This window comes from Podarcis vaucheri (genome assembly GCF_965113315.1).
Source record: "Podarcis vaucheri genome assembly, chromosome: 6".
In the NCBI taxonomy this organism is placed as follows: domain Eukaryota; kingdom Metazoa; phylum Chordata; class Lepidosauria; order Squamata; family Lacertidae; genus Podarcis; species Podarcis vaucheri.
This window is the reverse complement of record NC_138764.1, coordinates 27,770,035-27,782,906: the sequence shown is the minus strand read 5'-3', so window position 1 is coordinate 27,782,906 and position 12,872 is coordinate 27,770,035. Positions and strand designations below refer to the sequence as shown.

The following is a 12,872-nucleotide window of genomic DNA, read 5'->3' as shown; positions in this document are numbered from 1 at the left end:
CAGAACCAGCTGAGCCGGGGCTGGGGCATGAGCCTGAAGGGTCCTCACCTGTGCTGGATCCTCAGGTGCAGGCACCAGCTGAGTCTGCTCTGGCTCCTGGAGTGATGGAGGACCCATTGCCTGCAGGTGCTCCACTCTCAGCCCCCTCAGAGGAAGCTGAGGTTCCCTCTGGGTCCGGTAACCCTCCAGCCTCTCCTGAGCTGCAGAGGCTCAGGGCAGAGAGGCGGAGGGAACTAAGTTCCCGCAGGAGGAGTGCTTGCCTCCAGGCCAGGAGGGGCGAGTCACCAGAGGATTGGGGCTGCCCTGTGCCTTGGGGCAGATAAAAGCCGGCCAGCCCCAGTCCCAAGTTGTGGGAGCAACATTGTTGGTCAGGAATCAGTCTTATCCCAGGAATGGGCTAAAAAATCACCTTTGGCCCATGTCACTTTTGCATGTGTTGACCTACATGTCTATCATATTTCTACATTGATCAGTGGATTTTTGTTTGTTTGTTTTTACAGCAATCTGCTCAAATTCACATTTGCATATGTATTTTAATAGACATTTTCTCTCAACACACATTTCTAAATGTCTCTTAAATAAGCAAATAATTCTTAAGATGTTGATTTTTTGAGCTCAGAATCGCATTTGAACATTGTGGCAAATGTGAAAGCAAGTAGATGACTATTATTATTATTATTATTATCATAATTATTATTTGAATTTGAATTTATATACTGCCCTATTTCAGGGTAGTTTACAGAATAAAATCAAAATACAAAACCACAAAATACATAATCAAAATAAAAACAACAACCCAATAACCTCCCTACTAAATTCTGATTGTACATTAGTTTCAGAGATGCAGATCAGATCACTTGCTGTCAGAACGGCAAATATTATTTTTTTGCAAGCATCCCTATCTGAGTCAGACTGAGTATCATCTAAACCAATTGGCGGAAGCTCCCCAAGGTTTCAGATACAAGTATTTTCCAGCCCTGTCTAGATATATGGGGAATTAAGGCTGGGCTCTTTTGCATGCAGTGCATGAGCTCTGCCCAAGGAACAATGGTCCTACCTCAAGTTGACCCCAAAACAAATAGACTTTTAGAACAGGTGATCCTGCACCCTTTTTTTTTTTTTGCTTCTGGCTGAGAATGTTCCAACCATCTTTATTTTCACAGAAATTCACATCTTCCTGCATGGTATTGTACGTATTGACACTTCTTCATGAATGCATGTGTTTTACGCAAAACTGATCTAAGTAACTGTTGCTTGTCACACGCATGTTATACTAACACAGTGCTTGTACATACTACAGGCAACCCCCCTATTTTCAAGGTGCGTACGTTCTGAGGCACTGCACACGTCAGTGAAATCACGTATATTTGAAACACCATTGAAAAAGCTTACAAACACCCCGCCCCGCACCATTCCACCCCTTTGTGACATTTTCTGGTTCACTTCCAGGTTCGGCACAATGCGGATGTGCACGTTTGTGCACATATGGAAGGTGGGTAAAACAGCTACACACAACATACATGCAACAAAGAACTGAGAGCAGAGTCAGACAAATACTATACTATTGCACAGAGAAGCACAGACCTGTAAATAATTAACTGTGAATGTGGCGATCACACAGGTTCCCCGGACGTTTAACGGTCTATTGATCCTGTGCCACCACTGTGCTCGCTTCCCCACTGCCACCAACCAGTTACTCTCTGGTAAAACACCAAGTCCAGTCAGTTGTTAAAAGTGAACCAAAAAAAGTTTATTTTACAAGTCTATGGTTTCTCAGATAATATTCCTGTCAGTATCTTAACGTTACGTTTATCGGCCTAGACCTTCCTAATACCTTCTGACTGATTATCTCAACTGTTTGACTGACTCCTCTTAACAAATTCTCTTACTCTCTCACACCAGACTAGCCCAACCCACAGACTTATCTTCTCTGTCTCTTCTAACTCCAGACTGTCTTCTCAACAACTCTAACTCTCTAAAAAAAACCTCTGTGCTTAAACCTTATACACAGTTAACTCTGCCCCCTAGTTAGTGATTTTACAATTAGTTAACCCTTTCCCAATGAACCCAGTATGATGTCACACACATATGAGGGCAAACACCACATACCTCCCCCCTTAAGAAGATTGACTCAGGAGGGATAACTTAACCTAGTTATTCTCCTGATTAATCAGCATTACATATCTAATGCAAATAAACATTTACTAACCTGTTATTATACCCTTCACATCCTATATAATATTGGCACATCAATTACTTTGTTCTGGCAAAGCGTGTTCTCACTAAAGGAGAGCACGTGTTGCGGATGGGTCAGACAAAGCACCCTGTCGTGCTAGGTGGATTGGTTTGAGGGGCATACTTTGGCTGGAGTTGGTGTTGTTGGGCAAAATTGGATGTTGCAATTTGTGTGGGAGCGGTCAGAGGTTATTTAAGGAAGGTCCACAGCAGAGTGCTTTCTCTTTCGCTGTGGACATCGGATCTAGCTGGACACAGTGAAGGACTGGTGATATCAACACTGATCTTTCTCTCTTCTATTCTTTCTTCCTTTGGGTCTGTTTTAATCATTTTCCAGTTAATTTCTCTTGCCCTGCCATACCCCCACTGGCTTAGAGCCCCGGGGGGCTCCTTCGGGGCCGGGGAGTTGGGGGGGCCTTGAGCTCGCGCCCGGTTCTCGGTTGAGGCGTTGGTCTTCCCTACCTTGTCCCGGCGCCTGGGGGTGCTTCTCAGGGGGGTGGCTGGGCAGGACTTTAATTTTAATTTCGTCCAATTTTTCCTTCCTTAATTTTCCCTTATAATTTTATTGCTGTCGCTTAATTTTTATTTTACTGAAAACCCCTTCCTCCCCGCGGGCCTAGCGCCGGGAGCGTTGCTTGGGCGGGCGCCACAGCGTCCTTTCACCTCCCGCTCGGGTAGGCGGCTACCGACGGAGCGCCTCGGCGCGCTCTGCTCGGGGTGAGAGCCGGCGTGGTCGCGCCTTGCCCCGGCTAGGCCGCGCCGCTTGGGAGGCCCAGGGCCTTGTTTCGGCCCGCTAAAAGCGCGGGCCGATAGGCCATCCCTCTTCCTCGCCTCCAGAGGCGGCCGGGATCGGCCCCGAGAGGCCGTTTGCGGCGCGGGGGCGATTTACAGGGGGTTGCGGGGTGGCCTGCGTCTTTTGGCCCCCTCCCTCGCCGGCGCTCCCTCGGCCTGTGCTCCGGCGCGCGCGGTGTGGTCGTGCCGGCCGCGGCGGCGGCGGAGCCGCTGGTGAGGTTGAGGCATTGCTCCGGCCCGCAGAAAGCGCGGGCCTATAAGCCATCCCTCCCTCCTTCGGAGGCGGCCGGGATCGGCTACAGGAGGCCGCTTACGGTGCGGGGCGGCTTACCTGGGGTTGCGGGGGTGGCCTGCGTTCTCTGGCCCCCTCCCTCGCCGGCGCTCCCTCGGCCCTGCGCTCCGGCGCGCGCGGCGTGACTTGGCCGGCCGCGGCGGCGGAGGAGCCGCGGCAAAGCCGCCTGGTCCCCGATCGCGCATTGCGCGTTCGGAAGGGCTTGAAGAAGTCAAATTTAGTCTGCTTGGGGCCTGACCTGGGCCTGGAGCCTCCTGTGTAGGGGCTGGGCCGGGCAGGCCTCTATTGTGGGCCGTTTAGGGGGAGCGCCATTCTATTGCCTCAGACTAATGTGGGCTGGCCCCTAGTGGCCGTGATTGGAAGTGCAGCCTTATTGGAATTTCTTTGCAGTTTGCGCCACCTGGTGGCTGTTTGTATGTTACTGGCCTGATAGGGCTTTGGCCTGCCGGCCCCCAGTGGCCATTGGAGGAAGTGCAGCCTTATTTGAAACTTTACAGGCTGCGCCACCTGGTGTTGAATTTTATATAACGTTTCATCGAAAGTGTCTTAATAACTGCAATACTTACCTGGCTGGTTGATTGGGTGTTAACATTATTGTTCGTGTTTAACGGTTATTTGTTTTTTCATTGATAGTAGGTATGGCTCCAAAGCGGAGAGCATCACAAAGGCCCACTCCGGTCTCTTCGTCGAAAAGGCCTATTACAGGCCCATCCCAGGCCTTGCGATCTCCTGAGCCGAACCAGTCGATGAGTCGCATACAGTCCATGATCTCTGGCCTGGCTGATGACCCTGTCGCGCTAGCCCGTCTCGAAGCCGAAGTGGACAGCCTACTGCATAGGCGCTCACCTCCATCGACATCCACTGCAAGGCCAGCCCCTCCTGGAGGCACAACGCCGTCTGTTGCATCATCTAGTGATGATGAGAGTGATTTTATAGCAGCAGGGGGCTTCTTGCCTGCGGCATCTCCTCAGCCCCCGAGTTCACCTGAGCCTCTGGATGCCGCGGCTGGGGGCCGTAAAGGTCCTAAGGGTTCTTCCAGGGGAAAGGCGTCTGCCCAAGTTCGGGCAGCCCACGCCTCGAGAGTGTCACCCCCTCTAACGAGGGCGGCTGCTGGTCATTCACAGGTTGTCTCTTTTCAGCCTATCTTAACCGCAGATCAGCAAGGTGACGCCTCCGAGTCTTCGGTAGAGGATAGTCTCCTTCCCCCTCCAAGAGCTTCTTCCGGGGGACGCCGCCGCCGCAGGAAGAACTCAAGGAAGCGTGCTAAGAAGAGGCGGAGGGACACTTCATCCTCCCTTTCAGGTACCTCGTCCTCTAGCTCTAGTAGCGATGAGGAGGCTTCCCTGAAGCTCTATTGGGGTTTTGGGGAGGCTTCGGGACTTCCAAAATGGGCCTGGGAGCGGAGGGCGAACTCCCACAGGGCGAAATACGGGGCAGTTCAAGAATGTCGTGACGGTGTTTTGGTTCCCGATGTAAGAGTTGCTACCAATTCAGCCAGGGACATCATACCTGGCGCCCACTTGGCTACCAAGCTCCGCTCGAGGATCTTGGATGGCCGTTATGTTGACATATTTAGTCTTGCCCCCCCATTGGAGGGCCAAGACAATCTGGATAAGGGTTTCGCCACCTCTAAAAAACGTCAGGCGGTAGCAAAGGCGGACCGTACGTTCGAGCGGTGGCTCGATAGCTTTCAAGTTTTTGCCGGAGTGGTCTCTGCAGCTTATCCTCGGAGATCCTTGCACCTGTGGGTGTATTTGTCTATTGTCCGCTCGGCATTTACGATGGCGGGAGAGGCTGCCGCGATATCGTATGATGAGAATTTCAGGCGCAGGGCAGCCAAAATTCCCACGGCCCGATGGGATCGGAAAGATCTAGATGTGTGGACCACGTATGTGGCGCCGCGTACTGACAAAAAGGCTGTGGACCCAGTGAAAGCTAAGATTATTCCCACCAGGATGGGTCGCAAGTTGTTTTGTTGGGATTATAATAAAGGAACATGCCTGCGACAATATTGCAGGTTTTCACACGTGTGTGAAAAATGTTCCGGTAACCACCCTTCATCGGCTTGCACAGGAGGCCGCCGGTCCTTTCGGAAAGGTGGGGGCTCTCAGCAGCCCCCAAAGGCTGCCCCCCCGGCTCCTGCCGGCGGAGCAGCTAAATAACATTCTGTCCTCATTAGCCCATACCCCGGTACGATTGCAACCGCTGTTAGCGTTGCTGCAGTCATACCCAGATAAGAAGGCGGCCTCTTATTTGCAGGACGGTTTTTCGTCAGGTTTCAGGATACCAGTGGTTTCTTCCCCGGTGGCAAGGAACCCAGTAAATCAGAAGTCGATTTTGGATATGCCGGAGGTGGCCCGGCGTAAAATTGAGAAGGAGCTGACCTTGCAGCGTATGGCAGGCCCTTTTGTAGAGCCCCCAATTCCGAATCTGCACATCTCTCCATTGGGTATTGTCCCTAAGAAGGCCCCGGGTGAGTTTCGCCTAATTCACAATCTTTCACACCCCAAGGGCACATCAGTAAATGATGTTATTCCCCCGGAGCTTTGTTCGGTGAGGTATGCTTCCCTTGATCAAGCGATCAAGATGGTTCGGAAATTTGGGCCAGGGGCTTTGTTGGCGAAATGCGACATTGAGTCGGCATTCCGTCTGCTTCCTATTCATCCTGACGACTTCTGGTTATTGGGCTTCCAATTCGAAGGGGGATTTTATTTCGATAAGGCCATGCCGATGGGCTGCTCTGTAGCCTGTGCAGCTTTTGAGTGTTTTAGTTCATTCTTGGACTGGGCTTTGCGCAAGAAGACTGGTTTAAGTGGTGTCACTCATTATTTGGATGATTTTTTATTGGCCTCAGCTAGGGACACTGGCCACTGCGTTGTACTACTGCAGGCCTTCGATGAGTTGACACAAGAATTGGGTGTGCCGTTGGCAGCCGAGAAGACAGAGGGTCCTGCTACACAGTTGACTTACTTAGGTATTTTGTTGAACACTGTGACCCAGACGTCTAGTTTACCGGCGGACAAGATAATTGCGTTGAAAGCAGTCATCAGGGAATTGTTGCCGCTTAAGAAAGTAACTTTACGTCAGCTCCAGTCGTTATTAGGCCATCTGAACTTTGCCTGTAGGGTGGTCGCCCCTGGGCGACCCTTTTGTTCCCGTTTGGCCAGACTCATGTCAGGCTTGAGAGCCCCGAGACATAAAGTGCGCCTGTCACATCAAGTGAAAGCTGATCTTCAGATTTGGTTGGAATTCCTGGAGGAATTCAATGGGGTGTCCTTGTGGCAGGACACACTAAACCTTCGGTCAGACTTTCAGGTGCATTCTGACGCGGCAGGGTCCTTAGGGTTTGGTTTGTATTGGGACGGTAGGTGGTGCGCGGAGCGCTGGCCGACTGCTTGGCGTGGGGGAGCGGTAGTTCGGGACTTAACGTTTTTGGAATTTTTTCCCATTGTAGTGGCTGTTCATTTATGGGTGGAGCATTTCAGGGACCGTCGAGTTTGTTTTTGGACCGATAACTTGGCAGTGGTCAACGTACTAGCCAAGCAGTCTTCACGGTCTTCCAGGGTATCAGCCCTGTTGCGGGCTTTTGTCCTGCATTGTTTACGTTTTAACATTGTGTTTTCTGCCCGTTTTGTGCCTGGTGTGTCTAATGTGATTGCCGATGCTCTGTCCCGTTTTCAGATGGAGCGGTTCAGGTCCCTGGCGCCAGAGGCTCGAGAACGTCCGGAATTTTTCCCGGATCACCTCTGGAACCTTGGCAACACTTAGTTTTACAGGGAGTAGCTGCATCTGTTGCCCCCTCCACTTTGCGGTCTTATGAGAAGGCTTGGTGTGATTTTTTAAAGTTTGGGCAGTCGGAGTCGGGAGGTGAGGGTGATCCCCACTCTACGTCGCAGGTGCTCCAGTATCTGGCGCACCTGTTTCAAAAGCGTCAGGCAAACAGGACGATCAGACTGCATTCTGCAGCAATATCCTTTTTTAGTAAGGCACTCTTTAACAGGGACCCTTGTGAGAAATTTGTGGTAAGAAAGGCACTTGAGGGCTGGGGTCGGCTTTGCCCCTCCAGGCCTATTCCCCGGCGGCCTATTACATTTCACCTACTGTTTCAGATGCGTGGTAAACTGAGGAGCATCTGTTGGTCCAGGTTTGAAGCCCGGCTGTTCTCTGCAGCTTTTTCTTTAGCCTTCTTCGGGGCCCTGAGAGTGGGTGAAGTGGTGCTTGAACCTAACCGGGCTGGCGGTTCAAGGGGATTATTACTGGAGGACGTGAGTGTGTCTCCGTCTGAGGTACAAGTCAACGTCAGGAGCTCAAAAACTGATCAGCGGGGTAGGGGAGCGGTGATTCGGCTCCCTGCCACTGGGAAGAGGGGCCCTTGTCCGGTCAAGGACCTCCAGCGATATTTGGCTTTACGTCCCCCAGGTATGGGCCCCTTGTTTATTCACGAGAATGGGCGCCCATTGGCTCATCAGTTCTCAAAGGTGCTCCGCAAGGCCATTGCGGCCTGCGGCCTGGCTGCCGCTGAATTTGCACCTCATTCCTTCAGGATTGGGGCCGCAACAACGGCCACTCATTGGGGTTTATCGGCAAGAAGGATAAAAGACCTGGGTCGTTGGAGGTCGGACGCATATAAGGGTTATGTACGTAAATGATGCAATTTCGTGTGCTTATGTATCTGTTTCACCCTAGGTCGAGCAGCCACACGTATTTGGATTGTGGGGCACAGTATTGTGCACTGGGCGGCTTGCAGAGCTCGACAGTCTGGTTTGGGTGACGATCTTGGCCTTCCGCAAGAAGTGAAGGTGTCCTGGATTGCAAGAAGGGGAATGCTGTGGAAAGAACTTCTGCCGCTTATCCAGAGGCGTGTTCTTTTGGAGGGCCCTCCTACGGCAATTGTCATTCAGCTGGGGGAGAATGATTTGGTATCTTATTCTTGTTATGTTCTGCGTGCTATGATATTGGGGGATGTGAGGGATGTGGTGGCCTTGGTGCCGCCAACGAAAATAATTTGGTCAAAGTTATTACAACGCCGTAAGTGGAGGGGTAGCCCTTGTGTGGAAGCCACCGAGCGTTCCAGGAAACGGATTAATGCTGCAGTAAGCAAGTTGGTGGTTGATTTGGGCGGGTTTGTGATCACACACCCTTTGATTAGGTTTAAATCCACTGAATTGTTTATGAGTGATGGGGTTCATCTGTCATCTGTTGGGAATGATGTGTGGTTGAGTTCCGTGGTGGATAAGTTGAGGGTGTGTTTGATGCTGTGAGTGGTTGGCGGCGAGCGTAAAGGGCTCGATTGGCGGTTAGGCATTGGTCTAAATTGGTTGGTGGAGGGGTATGGATTGGCTGTGCCTGCCCCTCCAATGAGGTTGCTGCTTGGGAATTCCGTTAAAGGAATTCAGGGTCTTACCATCCCCCTCGTCCAAGCCCCTGGAATCGGGCTTGGGCCGCGTAAGTCCCTAGGAGCATGCGGGGAGAAGCTGAGGGTCTGTGTCGCAGCTCCGCCTATCCCTGAACTTGTTCCTCCACACTGGCTTCCGCTGGAATCCGGGAGTCAGTGCTGTCCCCAAGGCGGGAGGGACAGCTAGTCGTAACCAATGCCTACGCAACCACTCACAATTTGTATGCAAATAAAGTTGTGGCCAAAATTATGCCAAAAACCTTAAACAAAATTCCATGTGTGATGTGTGAGTTATTGGGGTTCAGGGTGTCTTGGGGACCTCAGCACGCAAAGCGTGTTCTCACTAAAGGAGAGCACGTGTTGCGGATGGGTCAGACAAAGCACCCTGTCGTGCTAGGTGGATTGGTTTGAGGGGCATACTTTGGCTGGAGTTGGTGTTGTTGGGCAAAATTGGATGTTGCAATTTGTGTGGGAGCGGTCAGAGGTTATTTAAGGAAGGTCCACAGCAGAGTGCTTTCTCTTTCGCTGTGGACATCGGATCTCCCGCCCGCCCTCCCTTGTTGGTCTTGCGCTTTGACCTTGCTTTGCCTGTCATGGGGTCGTCCGCCTTGGTGCGGGGGCCCAGTAGGAATTTACCATTTGGCTGATTAGTGCGTGCCTCTTGGGTTTTGCCTACTGCTTAGCAATACGTCACAACTTGTAAGGTTGGCGGTTAGGCATTGGTCTAAATTGGTTGGTGGAGGGGTATGGATTGGCTGTGCCTGCCCCTCCAATGAGGTTGCTGCTTGGGAATTCCGTTAAAGGAATTCAGGGTCTTACCATCCCCCTCGTCCAAGCCCCTGGAATCGGGCTTGGGCCGCGTAAGTCCCTAGGAGCATGCGGGGAGAAGCTGAGGGTCTGTGTCGCAGCTCCGCCTATCCCTGAACTTGTTCCTCCACACTGGCTTCCGCTGGAATCCGGGAGTCAGTGCTGTCCCCAAGGCGGGAGGGACAGCTAGTCGTAACCAATGCCTACGCAACCACTCACAATTTGTATGCAAATAAAGTTGTGGCCAAAATTATGCCAAAAACCTTAAACAAAATTCCATGTGTGATGTGTGAGTTATTGGGGTTCAGGGTGTCTTGGGGACCTCAGCACGCAAAATATACATTTATACATAAATCCTGATACATCTTAGGTATTCAGTTAACTACAGAAAAATTATAACTGTGCACTGGTTAACCTTCAACCGCAGGTCTTCTTGATAAGGCATCTGCAATGGTACTGAGGGACCCTTTCACGTTTTTAATTGTAAAATTAAAGTCTTGCAGCAATAGGGCCCTCCTCATCAACTTACTGTTATTCTTTATTGTTCTCAGCCACAGCAAGGGTGAATGGTCAGTACATAAAGTAAAAGTTCGGCCCCAGATGTACGGCTTCAGTTTCTGTAATGCCCACATGATCGTATCCCTTTGTCAAGTCTAGGCAGGTGATGTAATGACACTGGTCTATAGCTTCGATCAGGTCATCTAAACGTGGTCTTGGATATGCATCTGCTTTAGTGACATGGTTCAGCTTTCTATAATCCAGGCAAAATCTGATAGATCCATCAGGTTTGTCTAACAACACTATGGGTGCTGCCCTGGGACTTTCTGAAGGGGTTATGATCCCTGCCTTCAATATCTCCCTTAACTCATTGCTAACTTTCCCCACATACTCTCCAGTTATCCTATAGGGGTTTACAGCAATGGGCTTGGCATCCCTGGTGTCAATATGACATACAACTCCCTTAGCTCTACCTGGAGTATTACTGAAAATTTCCCTATATCCTTGTAGGATCTGTTTAACCTCCACCAGCTGATTAAGGGTTAATGTAGGAGCTACCTTTATTTCTTGTAGATTTCACAGTTGCTTCCCTCTCCCTTCCCATTATGTTATACCGGCTTCATCTGGATCTTCAAGTATTGCATACACTGTCCAACCTTCTGGTCTAATATAAGGCTTTAACATGTTCCCATGAACCACCTTACACCCTTCTTCCCCTTGTTGGATTACGTAATTTACATTACTCATTTTGGACACGATTTTGTACGGTCCCTCCCATGCTAGTTGCATTTTATTTCCTTTGGTTGGTCTCAATAGAAACACTTCACTATTGGGTTCAAAAGTTCTTACTCTGGCCTTTTTGTTGTACCAAGTTTTCTGCTTTGTTTGGACCGCTTTTAAATTTTCCCCTGCCATCTCTAAGGATCTTTTCAGTGTATTTTGCAGATTGTATACGTAGTCTATCACTGACTCTGGTTCTCTGTCTTGATACTCCTCCCAATTCATACGGAGCAAGTCTAACGGTCCTTTTACTTTTCGTCCTAGTAACAGCTCAAAAGGACTAAACCCTGTACTTTCTTGGGGTATATCACGATACACATAAAGAAGAGGTTGTAATTTGCAATCTCAGTCATTGGGGTTCTCTGCTGCATAGGCTTTGATCATGCAGATCAAAGTCCCATTAAACCTTTCCACCAAACTGTTTGTTTCGGGATGGTATGGTGTTGAAGTTATGTGCTTGATGCCACACACTTCCCACAACCTTTTCATTAGTCATGAGGTAAAAGAGGTTCCCAAATCAGTGACAATCTCACTAGCAAAACCTAACCGACTCATATAATTAACTAAAGCATCCGCCACGGTCTCCGTCACTATATTTCGCAACAGGGTGGCTTCAGGATACCTGGTCGCAAAATCCAAAATTGTGAGGATATATTTGTGTCCTTGTTTAGTGGCTCTAGACAATGGTCCTATCAGATCAAGACCCAATCTCTGGAATGGTGTAGAGATTACAGGCCAAGGACACAGCTTGGCCTTTGTCTTATCCTGGCATGTGTGGGCCGAAAGGTGGCACCTGATTACACCAACTCTCAGGGCTGGCTTTCATTTCAAAAGCAGTAAGCATGCTGCTGGAACTTACTCTATTGGCTTCGATGTGTTGCAACACCTATGGGAGTTGTTTTCTTTCCCATTTCTTGAGCAGGTACATTAGCTTCAAAGAGGTAAACTCAATTTAATGAAACAACGGGAAAGGACAGAGATAAAGTGAAATTACTATCCTAACCCTTCTTCCAAAGGCATGCCAAACGTTTTCTTGAATCAGAGAACTGCCTCCTCCTTATTCAACCAGCGAGATTTTCACTGGTCTCACAATAATGCGAAAGACATTTCCACACTTCAGCTATCTGAAGCAGTCGTGCACATTACCTTGACGTTGAGTCTCTGATAGATGATATGATTTGTGTCCCCTTCTTGCTGACTAGGAGATGTAGTGTGGACTGTCGACAGCACATCTTGGAAGAAGTTGCATAGCCTTTCCAACCTAGGACAGAATGGGGAGAATATAAGAAACTGGTTTGCAGTTTCTGTACTGAACATGACATCTCCAGAATAGACATGAATTTAGTGTCATGAGCATCTTCTGGATGGGAATAGGACCCAATGGGAAAAAATATTACCAAAAGACCCCCCAAAATGTGGAGATGGCCTTCTTCTAATTATATGCAGAGATGAAAAAGAAAGCCACCGTATCTGAAGCATTCTGTTTCAGTGTGCTATGTGTTCCCTAAGCTGCACTCCCTTCTTTGCTCCTAGTGGGAAATCTTATGATGCCACTGGTCATGGAAACTTGTTGCTGGTTCTACAAATGTAGGTTGCATGGAGGGGTCCAGCCTTCTGCATTGTATTTTTTTTTACTTTTTTACTTTATTTCCTTGAAAATTTAGGGCTTTAAAGGTCAACACCAACACTTTGAATTGTGCTCGGAAACGTACTGGGAGCCAATGTAGGTCTTTCAAGACCGGTGTTATGTGGTCTCGGTGGCTGCCCCCAGTCACCAGTTTAGCTGCCGCATTCTGGATTAGTTGTAGTTTCCGGGTCACCTTCAAAGGTAGCCCCATGTAGAATTGAAATCCTGTTCAATTCAATGAGGTTTAGTCACAGGAAAGTGGGTTTCAGTTTGCCTCTTTCATATGGCCTTGAGTAGTTCTTAGGTTATTTTCCCGCTCATTCGTCCTTCATACAGATGATCAAATGCCAAAGCAGCCATCATTAGACTAGATCTGGTTAGTGGTGTATTTTATTGAACCTGTGCAGTAGACTAATCTTATATGGATTTTCTGCTACTTGTTAATT

General features: G+C 49.4%; 1 long non-coding RNA gene across 2 annotated transcripts in view; it reads right to left on the bottom strand.

Annotated features, from left to right (window-relative positions):
• The window catches only part of LOC309535210, a 170,613-nt gene that overhangs the window by 118,613 nt on the left and 39,128 nt on the right, over positions 1-12,872 (bottom strand). For both annotated transcript variants that reach the window (XR_014221118.1, XR_014221119.1), the window contains exon 2: positions 11,946-12,060. This is a non-coding gene — a long non-coding RNA (uncharacterized lncRNA). The remainder of the gene's footprint in view (positions 1-11,945; positions 12,061-12,872) is intronic.